This window comes from Typopeltis vanoorti, chromosome 24 (assembly GCF_054136105.1).
Source record: "Typopeltis vanoorti isolate ZY-2024b chromosome 24, IOZ_Tvanoo_1.0, whole genome shotgun sequence".
In the NCBI taxonomy this organism is placed as follows: Eukaryota; Metazoa; Arthropoda; class Arachnida; order Uropygi; family Thelyphonidae; genus Typopeltis; species Typopeltis vanoorti.
Window position 1 is genome coordinate 68,411,098 of NC_143572.1, and position 6,000 is coordinate 68,417,097.

Here is a 6,000-nt window from a genome sequence, read left to right on the forward strand (position 1 = left end):
GATGGTATAAGACCTAAAGACATAAAGCAACATGAAACTAGTTTAAGACCTATCCTACTAAAATTAATAAATAAAATATTTAAAACAGGACAGATACCAAGTATGCTAAAGACCGCCATAATCACACCCATATGAGCTGAGTCCAGGAAAAGGCAAGTGACTAGTGGTGTACCTCAGGGCTCAGTTCTTGGTCCTCTATTGTTTAATTTGTACATCAATGATATTGGAAATACCTTGAATGGAAATATCCACTTGTTTGCTGATGATGCAAAATTGGGAAGAGCGATAATCAATTCAAATGATATGGATATTTTACAGGATGACTTAAATAGACTGACGCTATGGACTGAGGTAAATGGCTGTCAGTTCAACGTGGCTAAGTGTAAGGTGATGCACTTCGGGAGGATGAAATCGCATGCTGTTTACTATATTAACGGAACTGAACTGCATGAAGTTAATGAGATAAGAGACTTGGGAGTTATTGTGGACAGAGAACTTAAGTTTAAAGGGCATATTGCTAAGATTGCCAAAACATCACATCAAATTACTTGGTTGTTGAGGAACACACTAACAAGCAGGGATAGGGAAGTTATTATTCCACTCTATAAGGCATTAATAAGGCCGCATTTGGACTATTGTGCACAGATCTGGTCGCCAGGATTTCTTGGTGATGCGGAAGTGGTAGAAAGGATTCAGAGGAGGGTTACAAAGATCGTTGCAGGTCTGTGGGATGTTCCCTATGAGGATAGATTGATGATCTGTGGGCTCCAAAAACTAGCTGATAGATGTAGGAGAGGAGATATGATAGAGGTATTTAAATTGTTAAAGGGATTTTACAGGATTGATACTGATGATATTCTTAAGACCAATGCAGGATGTGAGAGAACGAGGGGTCATCCCTGGAGATTGTGTAAGAGTGTGGTTAACAAGGGTGTTAGGACTAGATTTTTTACTTGGAGGGTTGTGAATGGGTGGAATGCTTTGCCAGAACTGGTTGTGAATGCTTCAACTGTGAATAAATTTAAGGAGAGATATGACAGGTATTGTGTAAATAATGGTTAGTGTGTCAATGTCGGTTCTCCCGCGATGAGTCTTTTGACTCCATGGAGACACCGTTAAAATAATAATAATAATAATAATAATAATATACAAACATGGAAAAAGAAATTTAATCAGCAATTACAGACGCATAGCAACATTACCAATAATCAATCAAATTATGGAGCTGATCATACTGAAGAAACTCACAGCACACACAGAGACCTTTCATATTATCCCCAAAACACAATATGGTTTCCAGAAAATAAGGGAATAACATTTCTCTTGGAAGACTTTACAGATGTAATTAATACCGCTTTAGACAAAAACAAAATTGCCATGGTAGTCTTTATTGATCTAACTAAAGCATTCGATACACTTACACATCAAACGTAAGGAGTTCGACATTTACACATCAAACGTAAGGTAAAGGAGTTCGAGGTTACATCGTAGTGTGTAGTGTTCGTGCAAGCTCCTGATAAGATAAGTATTATTTTCAGTTATCGTTGATAAAATTACTTAATATTGCGTAGTTTTGTTTGCCTTGCGTATTTTAGTGCGTCTATTTGTGTGTTTTTGGTGTGTTATAACTTATTATTTGATAAAACACGTTGCAAATAATTATGGCACTGTACGAAGGAAAACGGCGGCCAGTAATGATGGTTCGCTATCTTTATCAAAGAACGGTAGTATAAAAGAAATGAGTCAGTGTACTAGCTCTGAAATGTACGCTTTGCGTAGTGCGGTCGGAGTGTGGATAGATGATAATAAATGATTGAATGTGTGTAGAAAATGTAGGGAGAATGAGGAATTGAATTGTATTTCGGATCGTGAGTGTGATATTTTTGTCATACTTCAGAATGTGTTCGTCTTGTCTGATTGGGATAGACAAGACGAACACAAACGACACATTAAATACCTCCACTTCGGTAAAACAGGCCTTTCTGACCATGCACTCCAAACATACCATAGAATTGACTGGAAAAATACCAAGTCCCTGCACCGCACCAAAACCTGGTTTGAGAGAAAATTTAAAGAGTCTTGTGAAATGCTCAAACACAACCCAAATCTCAACAAAAATGATGGCCTCACCATTTCAAGAATGTGGAGGACCCATCTACAACCTGTATAACATCCTAAACTAGCATTAGAAAAATTCCCACTACAAGAAGACAACCTGGTGAAGTGTTTAGAACATTCAATAGCAACTGAAAGAAATCGTTTTGTAACTATCCAGGATATTAATACATGAGGACTCTAACAGTTTATTGTAGTTGCATTTATCTATTTATAATATATATATATATATATATATATATATATATATATATTTTATATAATTTTATTTCTTTATTTATTTTTGTTTTTCTTTTCTATCACTAGAGGTCAGGGTAGAAAAAAGATTTATTAACTACGTAGATTTAGTTTACTGGTATAGAAAGCATGAGCATGTAGCTTGGTTCTGTATACAGTTGTATTCTTCCGATGATGACCTCGATATAGAGGTCGAAACGTCAAGTTTTATTTTATTTGTAATTAATAAAATAATTTGTTCAACACGTGTGTTTTTGAGTCCCTAAATCTACAAATATGAGAAAAGGAAAGGGTGAAAGAAATTATTGTTGTGGCAGGTACGAATGACTTGAAAGGAGATAAAATGGATATGATAGAAGACCTGAATGAATTGTTTGAGGTAGCAAAAGAAAAGAGTGAGAGAGTTAGAATGATTAGTCTTTTACCACGGTATGACAGTGAAATGTTTAAAAGGAGGGCCATAATTGCGAATGACTTTATGCGTGGGTTATGTATGACGAGTGGCGTGGAATTTGTGGACGTGTGGAGTGAGTTTGATGGGCGAAAGGATCTACATAAGATGGATGGCTTGCATTTGAATGGTTACGGTGTAACAAGACTTGAGAAAGTGTTGCTGAATGTGGTGGATGTGCAAATTCAGGGAAACTAGATTTGTTAAGGGGGGGGGAGTAGATATACAGTCCTTAGGAAGGCAGTTGAATGTAAGAATGAATATAATATGCTAGAGCAAATAAGGACAACAAACCAGAGGAGGATAGTTAATATAAGGCATCAAGGTAGGGTTGGAGCTAATGGGGGTCTTAAATTCATGTACACTAATACTAGGTGTATTAGGAACAAGAAGGAAGAGTTTTGGTCATGGTTGGCATTTCCAGACCACAGGTTATTGGTATTAGTGAATCATGGCTGACTGTAGATGATATAGCTAGTGGGATTGAATGTGATGGGTATAGTGTGTTCAGGAATGAGAGAGAGAATAAAATGGGTGGAGGAGCATTGCTGATGATAGCTGATGAGCTACAGCCAAGGAGAATAGAAGTTGAATTGCAGGATAGAGAAAAGATCACATTTGAGGCCATTTGGTGTGAGATTGTGGCTAGCAGAACTAAATATACAATTGGGTGCTGCTATAGACCAGGTGATGGAAAAGATGATGGTGACAGTATGCACAAGCAACTAGAAGAAATGAGTGGAAGGAGGGTGATTATTATGGGAGATTTCAACTATGGTCGCATTGATTGGAGTGAGGAGAGGACACACGGGAGGAAGGAATTGGATTTTATGCGGTTATTAAGGGATAACTATCTGCGACAGCATGTAATGGAAAATACTAGGGGTCAGAGAGTGCTTGACCTAGTAATTACATCTGAGGTTTTGGCTGTAACAAATATGACCACATTGCCACCAATCGGTGAGAGTGATCATAGGGTCTTGACTTGGGAGGTGGCCAAAGGTGTAGAATTTTCAATTAAGACAGGGTACATGTGGAATTATCGGGCTGGAAGGTATGAGAAGCTTAGGAGTTTGATTGGCTCAGTGCCATGGCATGTACAACTGCAAGGACTAGAAGTTGATAGTGCATGGGAGGTAGTTAAGAAGTGCTTGCATGAAGCAATGGCTGACTGTATACCTAGAGTCCGAATAATAAATCAAGTAGCGGTTAAATGGATGAATAACATCATTAAGAGCTTGAGCAGCAAAAAAAGAAACAACTATGGAGGGAATTTAAGGGGAAAGGTGACCGGCAGGCACATGAACGGTATAAAGCGCAGGCCAGAAGGGTAACGAGTGTGGTAAGAAAAGCAAAAAAGGATTACGAAAGAACATTGGCCATGCATCCTAAAGAGAATCCTAAACAGTTTTTTAGATATGTAGCAAGTAAAAGGAAAATTGTACATGGCAGAATGATTTTAAAGAATGCCGATGGTAGGGAGGTAACTGAATCAGTTGAGATAGTTCAGTTACTGAGTGAGCACTTTGCAACAGGTGGTGACATTGCAGAAACGAATAAACCAGTAGATTATACGGGAATTGTGGTGAATGAAGAGGAGGTGAGTAGTCTATTGCATAACCTCAATGTCAATACATCTGTGGGATTGGATGGTATACCAGCTCGTGTTGTACGAGAAGCAGCTAAAGAATTGTCAGTACCCTTGACCATTTTGTTTAATTTGAGTCTCGGGTCTGGGTTAGTCCCGAGCGGGTGGAAGGAGGGGAAAATAGTTCCACTGCATAAAGGTGGTTCCAAGACTGCTGTTGTAAATTACCGACCGATTAGCATATCAGGAATCATTGTCAAGGTTTTAGAGAAATTAGTCAAGAAAAGAATACAGGATTGGATTGATGAAAATGGGATATTGTATGGGGGACAACATGGTTTTGTGAAGGGTAGATCATGCCTCAGTAACTTGCTCACGTTTTATAACACAGTGATGGCTGAACTGGATAGGGTTAGTGGGTTTACAGTGATACTACTGGACCTTGCCAAGGCCTTTGATAGGATACCACATGGAACCCTAATCAGTAAACTGGAGCAGATGGGGATGGATATAGGTTTGGTGAGATGGATAGGAGGGTGGTTGAAGGAGAGATACCAGAGAGTGGTTTATTCAGGAGTGGAATCAAAAAGACGTCCAGTGGCTAGAGGAGTGCCGCAGGGCTCTGCTCTTGGACCACTGCTTTTCAATTTGTTCATCAATGATATTGGAAAGGATTTGAGAGGAAGTGTTCACTTGTTTGCTGATGATCCAAAGTTGGGTAGAGCAATTGTGAGTTCACAGGATGTCAAAATTTTACAGGATGATTTGGATAATTTGGAGGACTGGGCTAGGAAAAATGGATGTCAGTTTAATGTGGCAAAGTGTAAGGTTATGCACTTTGGGGTGTAAAGAATAGCAGCAGTATATGGCATTGGTGGAACCGTACTCCAGGAGATTTATGAAGCCAGGGATTTGGGAGTGCTGGTGGATAGGGAGTTGAAGTTTAGGGGCACATTGCAAAAGTGACTAAAACAGCTAACCAAATCACTTGGCTTATGAAAAATACTTTAACATGCAGAGACAAACAAGTTTTTGTTCCTCTGTATCGAGCCTTGATAAGACCCCATCTGGACTTCTGTGTCCAGTTATGGGCACCAGGGTTTCTTCGTGATGGGGAGGAAGTGGAGAGGGTCGAGAGACGAGTGACCAAGATGATAGCAGGTCTGTTGAATGAACCTTATGAGAATAGGTTGAAAATTTGTGGGTTGCAGAAATTGGACGATTGGCGAAGGAGGGGTGATATGATTGAGACATTCAAATTACTTAAGGGTTTTTATAAGATTGATCCAGAAGATATTTTTGAGAATATGACTGGTGGTGGGAGGACTAGGGGCCATGCATGGAAACTGGGCAAGAGCGTGGTTGACAAGGGTGTTAGAGCTAGGTTGTTTACTTGGAGAGTGGTGAATGAGTGGAATAAGCCTCCAGCGTCTGTTGTGGGTGCTACGACCGTGAATGAGTTCAAGGCAAGATATGATATATACTGTGTAAATGTTGAATAGTTGTTCCAGATATGATGTTAGGGCCTCCCTCGATGAGTCTGTCGACTCCTTGGAGTTTCCCGGAACAATAATAATAATAATAATAGTAATAATAAAACCTTGTTAGA